The sequence below is a fragment of the Lepisosteus platostomus genome, chromosome 11, assembly GCF_059453375.1.
Source record: "Lepisosteus platostomus isolate fLepPlt1 chromosome 11, fLepPlt1.hap1, whole genome shotgun sequence".
NCBI classification, from domain to species: domain Eukaryota; kingdom Metazoa; phylum Chordata; class Actinopteri; order Semionotiformes; family Lepisosteidae; genus Lepisosteus; species Lepisosteus platostomus.
The window spans coordinates 26,226,406-26,240,609 of record NC_142621.1 but is presented as its reverse complement, the minus strand read 5'-3'; the positions used below and the strand labels follow the sequence as shown (position 1 = coordinate 26,240,609).

The 14,204-nt window shown below is 38.9% G+C and overlaps 2 long non-coding RNA genes across 2 annotated transcripts in view; one reads left to right on the top strand and one right to left on the bottom strand.

Annotated features, from left to right (window-relative positions):
* The window catches only part of LOC148652275 (uncharacterized), a 74,143-nt gene extending 61,240 nt beyond the window's left edge, over positions 1-12,903 (bottom strand). Inside the window, exons 1-2 of the long non-coding RNA XR_015925037.1 lie at positions 12,323-12,903; positions 11,293-11,378 (exon numbers count right to left, since the gene is read on the bottom strand). This is a non-coding gene — a long non-coding RNA (uncharacterized LOC148652275). The remainder of the gene's footprint in view (positions 1-11,292; positions 11,379-12,322) is intronic.
* LOC148652276 (uncharacterized) lies at positions 6,713-8,377 on the top strand. The gene is made up of 2 exons (XR_015925039.1): positions 6,713-7,298; positions 7,985-8,377. It is a non-coding gene; the product is annotated as an uncharacterized LOC148652276 (long non-coding RNA).
* Positions 12,904-14,204: the final 1,301 nt, after the last annotated feature.

The following is a 14,204-nucleotide window of genomic DNA, read 5'->3' as shown; positions in this document are numbered from 1 at the left end:
ATCCAGGTGATGACCAGGTGCAGCCCTGGGTCAAAATAAATCAAACTGTATTCTCATACCTCAGCCTGTCTGCATATCTCCTCTGTTTTCGGAGCTCCTGCCTGGTGCCTTCATAAACAACAACAGCAAAGAAAGCTTCATCCACAAGGCAATGTCAGACAGCAGCAGAGGAATTTGTGAATGTGGTATTTCCGTAGAGCAGATGTTCATCTTTTGGAAAACTTTGACTCAGTCAAGACTTCCACTTGCTTGCACAATTAATTAACTTAAGGCAAACCTTTACTTACAGTTGTATTCTTGACATCTAATGTTTCAACATAACAGTAAAATATTTACACATATTTACAGCGAAACAAAAAAAAATGTGATACAAATACAACAAATCAGGAATCCAAAAGGCAGGAACTTGCTGTTAAAGAGTGAGGAGCTTCCGTATGTTATTACCTGTCTCTGTTAGCCATAAACTGGTCTGAAATATTCTTGGATCCTTCCTCAAGGAGCCATTCCCTCACATCGGTGAAGCTGATATCCCTGGGAATCTCGTTCTGCTCCTGGAGCTCCAAGAACTTCTTCACTATTGTTTTCTGAAAGCCAGCACAGCCTTTTAATAGAGTGCCACACTCCCTTCATTGCAAGGTTCTCCTAAGCACTATTATAGCCGAGTGTGCACTTCAAAACCAACACTGACTTTTTCCATTAGATTTTTAATTTGAACTCACACCGATAGAATGTGTTTGCATATGTATAAGAGTGAAGGCTGAGCTACTGTAGTTTGTTGATCTAAACATTTCAATTTAAGATGTATATCTTGGATACAGTGGTTAACCTTGTTATCTCGCAACACTGGTGCCAGAGGCTCTATTCTGAGCCTGAGGTGATTTGTCTGTGTGGAGTTTGTATGGTCTCCCCATATTCACATGGGTTTTTCACGGTTTGCTCTGGTTTGCTCCCACAGTCAAAAGCCATACTATACTGGTAGAAAAAAAGGTTTCTAGGAAAATTGGTTCTAGAGTGAATTTGTGTCTGTGTGTGTCTTGCAATGGACTTAATTCTGGTCAAGGGTGTATATCGTCTTAAGCCCGTTGCTTTCTGGGATAGGCCCCTGCTCCCTGCAGCCCTTAGATGAGGCGGTTAGATTAGATGACGTGGATGGAAAGGGATGGATGGAAGTTCAAGTCGTTTTTCAGCCTTGTCTGGCAAAGAAGACTTATAAATTCTGTTTTGGACTACACACAAAAGCTGCCTGTATTAACATGTGTTTGGAAAAATACATTTTTTTGCACTGAAAATGGATTAAAGTCTACAGAGCAGTACAGATAAGCAGTGAATGCTCCGATTCGGGTGGTACAATTAGTGGTTTTCCACAAAGAAAAACATCCAGATATATTGCCCAGCCTCAATGAATAAAAAAACTATCTTTTTTTAACTCTGTTATCGTGAACAGAGAAGACTACAAGGCGACCTGTTTCAAATATTCAAAATCCTCACAGTCAAGTCTGCTTGTTGAATGCTGACTTCTTTCAAGAAACAGCTGGATGAGACTCACAGACCAATTAGCAAGTAATTACCAAACAGGCTAAAGAGCTTCCTCTCATTCGTAACTTTTCTTATGATATGAAACCCATATCCTGCATGCAGAAAGGACTATATGGGCTATAAACAACACAAAGTATCATGAAAAGATGTACAGTATGGCTGAACTAACAAGAAGAAGCTAAAATAGGCTAGAGCAGTGACAAACATAAGCAACAACATCGTCAGCGTCAAAACACTAAAACAGAAATGAGCTTCATAGCAATTAGATAAGAAACTGAAAGAAAACATTGAAATTGATCCTTAGAATACAAACACAGTCAAGGTAGAGACTTCCTTGAAGATGACATGATGACAGCAGTATATTCAAAAGTGCATAATGGAGAGATCTTATGGAAGCCTTCATCTAGAAACGTTACTGATTGAGGGCTGGATAAAGGCAGAAGTCTATGATGAAGAGTCAGAATCAGATGGACGGTTGTTTAAAAACATCACACTTACCTGTTTAGTCACATAATTTTTGTCATACTGCAACTTCACATTGCTAAGGTAGTTATGATATTGATTGTATTCTTTCAAAGAGCAGAGGACCTGAAAACAGACAAAACATGTTTCAAGTACTGTCTAGGAGGTTAAATGTTTTTATTTTTATTTTACAAATCTAGAGCACAGTCAAGTACTCTGTGTTTGAATATCTATTGAGCATAAGGACTTTAGCACAAACCATAGGCCTGCTTTGATTACATCTACTATTACATGCTTTGATTACAACCAAAGGCCTGCCCACCGAATACATCTATGCTGGAGTGCAGACATGAGTTAAATCACGCTACTGGAAACTATTACAGCTAAATGAGCTAGAACCTGGTCTATTTTTTTTGACAACACCTCACTCCTTCACCATACCAAAAAAGCCTCATTCTTTGCACAAACTCCAAACAGCCTTACTTTCTTCTGCTCATTGATTAAGCTTCTGTTCTGCAGAGACTCCTGCATGCCCTTGCGATGGTAATAGGTGCGCAGGTGGGGGTCATGGAGGCTGTTGTACTTCGAATCCAAAAGGAAACCGTGGGGATCAGTCAGAGTGAAGTCAGGAGATGGCTGGTGCAGCTGAAATAGAAGGTAAGTATTTTATTAAAACATGATATGTACAGGTAAACACAGATATGTATCCCCTTATGTTTCTGAACATAAAAATGAGAATGTTTTTTTTCTCCCCCCTCCGAAGGCGGTCGCCAGTTTCTTGGAAGACTACTCCAGAATCGCTGTTATCATTTTTTTCTACGTTCTTGAAAATCAAATTCCAATTTCTCAGTCATTGTAGCCAACTAAAAATATCTACATTGCAAAAAGACAGTAAGCACAATAAGCTTTAAGGCATACAGTACAGGTGAATTTCAATAATGTGATCAATATACTGCGTCTAGAAAAATATATAACCTTACTCCTGATGTTATATGCACAAAGATGTCAAGGGAAGACAGTTTGCTTACAGTTTAATCATTACAGCAACCACATTATACTAACACACACAGAAATGTGTTAATGTGTCCCAGGTATCATTTCATATTATACAATTTTACATGTTGGTTTACCCCTAAAAAGAAAGAAAATCATGAATAAACATGTCATTTTTTACAATTTAAATGTTTGGATTTAAATAAGAATAAATGTATTCATGCTTTTCATTTTAGGTTACACTTACTTTCTCCGAAAGAGCAGTCCTGCAAAATTGAGGTTTAGACCCTGGGATTAACGGCAGTTTAGTGCCGACGGGTCTCTCCAACAGCTGCTGCTCTCCCTGCAGTGCATACAGCATGGTGTAGCAGCCCTGAAACACAGAACATAACTATCGTACCTCACAGAACCACAGCCAAAACGCCAGAAAAAACAAGCAGAGCTGATGGCAGAAATGATTTCATCTTTCACAGAGTGAAATAAAATGGGTGTGGGGGCAACAGCAGGTGTCAAGGACAATGTTGACTTTGCATAGAAGTTTGTATAGAATGACCAGTGACTTCAATGAGGGTGGTAATATGTGTCTTTCTTTGTTCTGGGGCTTCCTACTGATCAAAGATGCTATTGCAAACATTGTTAATTACCACACAGTTCAGAGAAGACACATGGCATGTCAAAACTGGCCTAGCTGAGCCTCAGACCGAGGAGGTGGATCTAGAACATAACAATTCTAGAAAATCTAGAATGTTCTAGAGCAATCTTACACCTGGCCATCTGTATATAGCCATTTGATCAATGAGCCCCAAGAAGTTAGCTCTGCTTACACCCAAAACTATCAACCCCCCCCCCCCCCCCAAAGAAAGGTAGGGGGGCTTTAATAACCCCAGTGACAGAGCCAGAGCACACAGAAACAGAAGAAAAAGGAATAACCAATTTGTACCACAGCACCCAGGAGAGGGTTTGGACACCAGGGACTCTCTACAGTGAGCAAGGGAGGAAGGCTTTAGCATTGTCTTCCTCCCCTCTCTACTCAAAAAATTGACTCAGAGACAAATTGGGGGGCATATTAAAAAACAGACTCAGTCAGGACTGAGGAGGATCCCTAAGACTACACAGAGTTTCTTTGCTATGACAGAAGCAGGCACACCAGGTCTCCAACTGGGGCTGGGTTTGGGAGAATATTTGCAGCTGGACTTTTCCTTTGGAACTCTGGTTTTGGTAACTGGGGTCAAATGGGGCTCTTGAGCTGCTCTGCAATATGTTCTGTGAGTAAGTAAGTACCTCTAGTGGATAAGTTGTAATATTTGTTCTGTGGATTAGGCTATAATAGATACTGGAATTGCAAAGTACTGTAATACAAATGGAAATTATGTAGGATGACTTCTGGTCTGTGGATGCACTAGTGGTTCTGGAAGATAAAAAGAACTTGTTGCTGGGGGAAAAGGTCTTTAGAATTGCTAGGTGGCATAATCAGCTACAAAACTAACTTTTAAAAGCAGTCCCTGCATTTAAAGGCCACGGTTCCTGACATATCTTTTTATAGATAGGTAAGAAGAGTTACCCTAGGGTGTTCAGAGGGCTAAATCAGTTCATAACATTCTTTTTTTTTTCTTCTGCACAAACGAGTTGATTCTCTAAGTCTGTTTAGAGTTTTAGATTGGGAAGGCATATTCTCACCCAAGACATCTTAAGAGAACAAAAGAAAAGTACAGTACGTATATTCCCATAAAATACAGAAAGGGTTAACAATAAATTATTAACCCACGATTTCAGAAATAGAACACATAGCTGGAATTTTAAAATCATGTTCCATTTATTTTACCTTCTAGAGCTTTTAAAACAGTATTAGAAATATTACTACGAGGTGTACGTTTTTACTGTTTTACTAAACCTTACATTTTAAAGCTAAACTAATGCTGATTTTTTTTTTAAATTCACTACCTAAAAGTTAAAATATATAAACGTATGGATAGTACACTCACAGCTCCAGATCCCGGTTTCTTTCTCTCCATTTTTATCCCTGATATCGTTCCATTAATCCATTAATTAATTAATCTATTTTGAAAACAAATCCGTCGTGTTCGTGAGCGGTAAAACTTTATTTTGTATAATACGGACTTGAGCATAAACCACGGTATAACCAAAATGTTGTCTATTACGTCAGATCTGCAAAGCAGTTGCCTTATCTGACGTATCCAGCGTGTACAAGTAAAGACGTCATTAAAAGCTGCAGCAGGGAAGCTACAGTATTCGTCCCTGTACGGACTTGTTTTTTTATATATATACTAATAATTAGGTTTTAATGAGAAAATCCAGACAAAAGGGCGATGTCCGATTTAATGTTTAATTTGAATGCCGCCATTCTAACTCAAAGCCTTCACGGTATCAAACCTGTGTGGTCACACGTCCCAAACAGTCTGGCTCTGCCAGTGGAGCCGAGAGACCCCAAAAATATAACACACGGTTTGCCTTTTAATAATTTACACCTCTAATCCTTTGGGATGGAAAAGAAGTGTAGAAATGCAATTTTAATTATGGTCAATTCTGGTATTGTAGCCATATATAGTTATACAGGTCTTGTCCTCAACAACTCAGGAGCTGGGTTCGAGCCAATGCAGTGAGGTACGAACTAGGGTGGGAGCGGCGAGGGCACAAGCCCTAGAACCCGAATCCGTTACAATAACAAAAGGACAGACAATGAAATATGGGCTATTTCGAACTCGCAAATGTGAGATATAAAGAGTTACTAAGTCAGAATTCAGAGTTGCTAAGTTGCAATTCTGAGATACCATAGCGCGTTTTTTTTACTCCCTGGCGGGAACGGGCTTCCATAGAAAAGCCTGGAATGCAAGTGCAATCCTTACTTAAGGGGAGCCGGGTTTTAGAACTGGCTATAGTTGCTCACGGACATAGCGTTGGCTTTATGAACTACAACTCCCATAACGCACTACTCAAGTTTACGTCACAGTCCCTATTCTGCCTGGCTGTGGTGACCTCTAGCGGGTCCCTCTCAGTTCTGGCAGCTTTACCGTTGATCTTGTGCACTCACCGGCGCGCGCAAGAGGAACTCATACACGGCTCCCTTTTTTCAAGTTTATTTTCTAAAAAATAGAAGAAAATAAGGGAGCGTTTCCAGAAATACGTACAAGTCAGGTTTACAGCAGGCTGGTAGCAAGAGTCTGACTCCTACCCTCGTACATGTTGTTTTCCCCTGTTTACTATAACACCATTTAAACGCGACACAACAACTCAACTCACTAAGAAATTAACTCACAACACACAGACAGTTTTCATCTAGCGACTTAACACAGTTAGCTAACGAAGTTCAATTTCGTCTCTGATAACCCGCAGAGCCCGAATACACTTTTGATACTCTTAAAACAAATATAAACGAGTAAACCTTAAACCGAAACTATGACATCAGTAAACATAAATTTACAGACCGTTTAAAAAAGCCTTATTACTTCAGATCTTACCTAACAGATTAGAAAGAACCATGGGAGAGAAAGTCAGGCGGACAGCAGGCTGGAAGCGAGGGTCTACCAGCCCGCACGAGGCGCTGTTCCCGATTCCCGTGCCCAGCTGCACATCACCTGGTTGCACAAGCTTGACTTTTCATTTTCATTACTATATTTTCAGGTTGTGTTTTTCATACCACTACCGAATAAAAAACATATTTTAGAGGAAGATGTCAGCTTGATTAAACAATATTGCTCCTTAAGCCTAGTCCCTTACTGTACTAATTCTGCCACCTACTGGACAAGGTAATAAATAAAACAAGAAGAAAATCATAGAATATAACACCCACATTACAGGCCAGCCAAGTAAAGGGTGTAAGATGACCAGGGGAAGGGTCATTCATAACAGGTATTTTCAGAATGACCTAGTTAAAATACTAGATATGGACCCGAGCAAAATGGCTGCCAAAAAGAATCAGCTGACCCGTATATGGAAAGGGTCTACCCTGAGAAACAATGAGACACAGCTGAGCCGCATCAGGAACCGAAATATAAGTGCCCCGGAGGCAGTGAACAGGGTGGAAGTCGATAAGGTGAATGCGGTTTGGAGGAAGAGAGAAGAAAGAGGTTTATGTTAAAGATTGGACTAAGGAATAATGGACTACTGAAATGAGAAAAGGTTTATGGTTTTTGGATTGCAGATATTGGATAAGGATACATCGCGGATTGGCTTTATTACAGACTTTTGGAACTCGGATCGGAACAGGATTAAGAGAGCGGATTACGGACTGGATTTGGAAGATAATTGGAGGAAGAAACGCCACGAAACTCAGGAAAGAAAAGTGTGGTGTGAGTACTTCTCTCATTTGCATAAACTTTCCCCCGGAGACACCACAAGGGATATCTGAAGGACTGAAAAGTGCACTGATTGTCACATTATCTAAGGTTGTCTTTTAAAATGTACTTGTATTCCATTAATAGCATCTATTGCATTGTCCGAGAAAATTAGAAATTACTGTATGTAATTTGTTGGAATTGGGTTCCTATGAAAAAGACTTGTGAAGAAACCCAGCTGGGACTCAAAACCCTTGGTATCTCTTCAGAAGAAGAGAATGCAATGTGCCCCAAGCAGTATGATTTTCAAAACACAGATTTAGTACCAGAAAGAAAAAATTTGTAGCTATTTTATAAGAACCTTTCATCTTTTGTTTTAATTGTAATACAGTGTATTAAAATGCACGATGCTTTGGTTTTGGGAAGAGAAGGAATAGGAGGGAGAGAGGTAAGAAGGGAAAGCAAACAAAAGAATAGTCCAGAATAGGCTGTAGGCTGTAGAAAAAATGAGAATAGAATATGACGTATTCCAAGGAGAAGTCGGGGAAAAATAAGACCTTAAAAAGAAATCAGCCTATCGCTGTTTGCTGGGAGAATGGATGAATCCTGTCTAATGCTCAGCTGACACCCTGTTAAAAGCAATAAAAGACAATGTTAGTCCTCCGTGGTTAACCTACATTTATGCTGTTGCTTTAAAACAGATAACAATAGAAGAAGTGAATGACATGGCGGAGAATATAGTGGCGTGGGTGGGAGTGTCCATTATCAGAGTGCTGCTCCCAGCCATCTCCCTGTACGATGAAAAGAGGAGATGGAGAAGAGTCTCCTAATCACCTGCTGCAGATCTAATCACCTTGCCTCTGAATTGTGGATGGTGTTTTTGAATGTGTCAACTCTCCCTTGTCAGCAAATAAGCCAAGAAGAAAGAATTCCCACCCCAAAGACTGTGCGTCTTGGTCAATCTGCAGACTCAGAGACTGACAGTGAGATTTTACAGGTTATCTGTAAAAGCTTGAACCACTTTCACTGGATGTATTGAGTCAGTGTCAGTCTACAGTCTCCATATTAAATGAGATGTAAAGTCTCAAATTGCACTTAATGAGTATGTTTTCTTTAGTGTTTTAATGAGACTTTCTGGTAACAGAATGGATGTAGTGTTTTTTGCAATGGAATGCACAGCAGCACTGTTACAGAAGGATATACAAAAGGTAAAATGTACTGTAATATTGTGGTAAAATAGTTGATAGGTGAATGGATATGATTCAAAATTACAGTGGTTTCCAGTAGTAAAATTAGTGTTAAAAGGAAAGAATTCTCTGAAGGTTTTAATCCATCCATTTTCTAACTGCATTACCCAATACAGGGTTGCAGGGGAGCCAGAGTCATGATTTACCCTGAACTGGACCCCAGTCCATCACAGCGCACACTCACACCAGGGACAATTTTCACAAAAGCCAAATACCTGAAGACAACCCAAGCAAACACATGTAGAACATACAAGCCCCACGTCTGAGGATGAACTCATGGCCCCAGTGCTCTGAGACAGCACCACTGTGCCACTTTTTTTATGCTACTATATTCCAGTTAAATACCAGTGTTTACTGTTGCTTATTTTAGCCTGGAAGAGATACATTATGATTATTTGATACTGGCAAATATTCTTGTAGCGCAAGGAAAGCGGTGCAAACATATTTCCACTAGGGGGAACAGTAGGCTTTTGGACTAAACTGTCCTGCTTTGCCAACACTGTATATTTATGGTATATAAATTAATTATTTCTAGATAATCACTTCAGGAACTCACTTTATCCCCTGACCAGTAGTCACTGTAAATATAATCTGTCTTTTATTATTTCCCAAAACAATTCAATATTTCCCACTGTACTGCATACAGTATTTAGCCTCTAGAATTTAATTTGCTCAATGTTAGTCTAGAAGCATGTAGTTAGTACTGTATAGGTACTATCATTTAACAGCATTCATGAGATACATTCAAATAGAATATTAATTCCATATATTCAATTGAATCTTTCAAAGAGAACAACCATTTCCCTGCGAAATTAGGCTTTTCTCTGTCACTTCTCAGGTGGCTCTGACAATCAGCTGCCGTTAAATTGTGGCTGTTGGCATCTGTTTCAATGGAGTTTCTACTCCCTCTTTAAGTGTGATATTAGAAATACATTTTTTTTTTGCTCAAAAACTGCTTTTTACAAATTAAAGATATGGCTTTAAACTAATATGACGTTTTGGGAACCTGTTTTTTCTCTCTTCTCTCTTCAGCATGGAATAAACCTATTGTTCCTTTACAGACTACGCATGCTGACGCAGCTACCCACCTGCACTACTATAAATGAATATAGCATACAATGGCATCTAATTATAACAACATATACTTGGGAATTTTTAAAGAATCGTTTGTTTTTAATCCACAGCATAATATTACATTATGAAAGACAGTTTTGTGCAGAAAAAAAGCACCTTTACATTTTCCTTTATTTATTTAAAAAGTAAGAGCTTTTTTTTAAATGGTAAGAATGGTAAATTGTGCCATGTGAAGTTCATTTTTCAGTTTCCACTGTCTACATTCCCGGGCACAGCTTATATGTGGGTTAATATTTACCTATCGGATTAGCAAAGGTTAAAATAACACAATTGAAACAGGATGAGGAAATGTGCACACACTCCTCTGACATACTCATGAGAGAGAGTCTTTCCCCGCTTGACATGCTTTGAGCTTATAAAGAGAGATCACCCACTGGAGAAGAACACGACTGTGAGTGACATCACTGTGAGGTCACAGGCATTGAGCAGGTCAGTAAATCAAGACTTCAAGGGGAAATTCAATCCTACCCGACATTAGAGACATGCCTACTTTTGCAAGTGCCAGCTTGATAATGGTTTAAGTTCCTCAGATATTTTTTAACTTCAGCTAGGTGTATGGCCTTTGACTTAAAAATCAGTAAATCATTAAGGAATGCTGGAAGGTTTATTAGACTTAAGATATTCTTACCGGATCGAAACACCAGCACGGCACTGTAACCTTATTCTTTATAAAAATGTGAACATAAACTCTCTCTTTTAAACTGTACAGGCCTATTACAAAGCCAGTCGAAGTGGACAGCTCCACAGAGTAAACAGTCATACTGTATAATCCAATGCTTCAAGTTGATCAAAAATGTAGTAACTGTACTGTATATGAAGATGTGGTGATTGTTTTTATTTACCTTTATGACTATTATTTAACCTTATCCACCTGTTCTGAAAAGAATGATTGTGTTCCAGAGTACTTATTCTCGGTAGTCATAAAGGTAAGACAATGCATATTGAAAACATATTTTATTTTCTTAAATGTAGCACAAAAGGGACAACAGTGAACACTAAATCCCTGATCCACCCCTCTTCATATTATACTCACTGGATATATATGGCATACAGTATATATGGGGAAACAGCCAAGTCCTGTCAGCTGCAAGTGGGCAGGGATGTTTTTGGTAACATTTGGTAGAAAACAGACCTTTTGCTCTTTGAGTAAGCAAAACATGCAGCTATCTGGAACCCGATTCTGTGATTTTTTTAAGGAGCATATTTGTGATTTTAAAAGTGGGGCTTAGTTTCTGATCATTAATATTCATGTTTTGTTTAGGTAAGATGACGGTCACTATCATTGTTGCTGTGTTGAGAGAGGTTAATGTTACAAATTACTGCCAGAATTACTTCAGTATACAAACTACCAAGAACAGAAAAACGCAAGAGAGGTTACAGACACAAGTGGGTTGCTCAAGTGACTGTATTCATTAGGTTGCTAGTAGCTAGTAGTTTACTGATGAATCATCTGAAAGTGTCTCTTGTACTGTAGGAATCCCAGGAACAGGTTTATCCCTAGAACAAATCTGACAGCTTGTCCCAGAGACAGTTCACCCTGTCAATGCATGACATCATCCTGGCGCCCAAAAGCTGACGCCAAACAAATAGCAGGTTTAAGTGAAATTGAGTCAGAAGGAAGTCCCTACCTTCTGGGTCCAGCGAATGCACACACGCTACATACTCCTGCATGGCCTGTTCTTTGCTCATGTCCCCAAGCTGCTTCCAGGCCTGCCTGCAACATCACAGCACAATGTGTAACCCATCAGCAGCCTTGCAGAGCCCAGCTGGTAGAAACTCGTAACCACTTTTCAGTAGGGCAAATGTTTTGTTTTCTATTTTTAATACAGTTCGGCAAGGAGACTGTCAATACTAGAACTCAGCTTCTCGGGTATGTAATTTAGTCATAGTCTATCCCATAAGTTGACTGACAGATCTTACTTGCCTAGGATGTTATTTAGCCTTTAACAACTGAAACCCTACTTACAGTCCCTGGTCTGTTGGGTTTCTTACAATCACTGTAAAAGTTCGCACATTTACCTTTCTTTTTTCTGGACAACACTGAAACCTATATTTAGTGTGGGTTTTGTGGACTCGCAAAGATTTGTCTCTTGCCTCGTGTAACTTAAAATGACTTTGTGCACAATACTTTAGCTATCGCTTACTGAAAAGAATACATATTCAACAACTGAAAAGGTATCAATGAGAAGAAGCAAACTTTAAGAATATGATTAGCTAGTCATCATGTGAACACAGGATAACAATGGCTGTTTCAAACAGCAAATCCACTGGAATTTAACTGTATTTAACTGTATTCCTATTTTAAATTCACAGTGGCAATATGCTCACTGTGTGGAAAATGATTCAATTTATTTTTTAAATGTACCTGATATGATATATATAGATATATTTTATTACCCTGTTCATTTATGCCTACTGCTTATTTCTAAATTTTGCATATAAATAATGTATAAAACTCAGTATATGTGGCCAGTAGGTTTGTCAGTAATACAAAATATTTGGAGAATACCAGGAGAAATAAAGTCACAGGTCCAATGTAGCCCTACTACAAGGAGGTACTGTAGATGGATTATGCTTATAATCACAATGTAGTTCTACAATTATCTAAGAAGACAGTTTCCAATTTAACCCGTTTAACTGTAATTCATTCTAACTTACCATTTCCTTTGTCAATGGACCCTGGTTTTGCTGTTACATGTTCCAACTTTGACCTGAAAAGTCAAACCAGATAGAATGTGTCTGGCCGAGCCGGGTCGGTACCTGAACCCGTAGCAGAGTCGGGGGAAGACGATGGAGAGCGAGACGCCATATTGGAGTATGTCTATAAATATAAATGTTATGATCGTAGTTTGAATTTCTCTAATAATCTAAATCGATCTCCAGGGAGACAAATTATATTAAAATTACTCTCTCCTGCAGACAGTATCAAGATGCTGGCTAACCGTTTCGGGACTTGTTCCTCACCGCGGTCCGTTTACCGTTCGCTCCCCTAAGCGGTCCGAATGGAAACCAAAAAGAGACTAGATAAGTTCCTGGTCCATACAGTATATATATATACACACAGTACAGATGGAAAAAAGAAACGCAACACTTTCTGGAATGAGAATACTATAGTTATAGCTTATGTACTTTCACAAAAAGTTGGCAATTTGTTTTAAGCCCTCTGACCAGGAATACAGCTTGTGCAGTGAGGCATTGCAACTTGCCAATCACACGAAAGTTCATTAGGTGCACTTGTTGGTGCACAGTAGAACGTTGATAGTTCATCTGGCTTGCCTGGTTTTTCAGTAGCCAATTCATTCATGTATCTAGTCTAACCCTTTCCTCAAGGACGTCAGGATATCGGCGTCCACATCGCAGTTGGTATGTTTCTTCCAGGCCCCAAACCCTTTGAATAAAAATATCCATTTCCCTGTTTGGTAGATTATTTAAACCTTTTATATATTTTTTTTAAATCCAAATAGTTTCCCCTAGTTCATGCTGCACTACTAAATCTTATGAAGTGCACTACTGTAGGTCAGTAGCTTTGAGGATTTTGAATACTTACAGAGTCAATACAACTTGACGTTTGCTGAACACTAAGGCCAATTTGTATACAAATCAGTTTGTTTTTTAAAGGATTCTAAATTTAGGATGAATTCCCCCATTCTACATAAATTCCATCCAATGTCTAATTCTGAACCACACTTGTCACTAATGTGCTACACAAAATAAAATCACAGTCACAAACTAAATACTCACCATCTGGAGTGTTCTGAGGCTTGTTCCTACTGAATCTGTCCAAACTAAAAACTTATTTTTTGAAGAACTATGAGCACACAAAGAAAACAATTTAGGAATATTTCTTCCACAGCTATTATACTTGAACTTGTTGTAACAGAAGGAATAAGGTTCTTGATCCCGAGATGAAGTAAAACAGATGAGTTTATTGCATGCAAGGAACAATAAAGCCGAAGTCTTGTTTCCCGCAAGAAACAACAAAACCGAAGTATTGTTCCCCGTACTGTTACAAACTTTTGGGTTATATAGTGTCTTCTTCTCCGTTTCTGACGTCACTCGGTCTGATGGAAAAGAGGGGGGTTCATGGTATTTGGCCATTGGGGTTCCTAGCTTGCATCTGCAATCCTTATCAGTTAACCCCCTTTCCTGCCATAAACCCCAGCTTGTGACTTAGAAGTCTAAACCCCCTACAGAAAGGATTAAATTCAAACCCCCGTCTTCACATCTTTCTTCAAACTGTTACGTACTGTATTGATCTTGATAAATTTGTAGTCATTATTCATACAGAATATTCAGCTTTGGCCACCATAGCAGTTGCTATTCTTGTTGATTGCAATTAATAGAAATGTCTAGAATATTATTTGATGTACAAATGAGCATTCTATTCAAATAATTTCTGTAGTGCTAATATTAAAAATATAATAATGCCCAAATTAATTAATAATTAAAGTTTGGGTAATAATCCATACCTTGTGTTTTTGAGGCTCGTTGTACTCATCAGGCACTTTAAATGGTCCAAAGCTTTCACAGCTCCCACGTC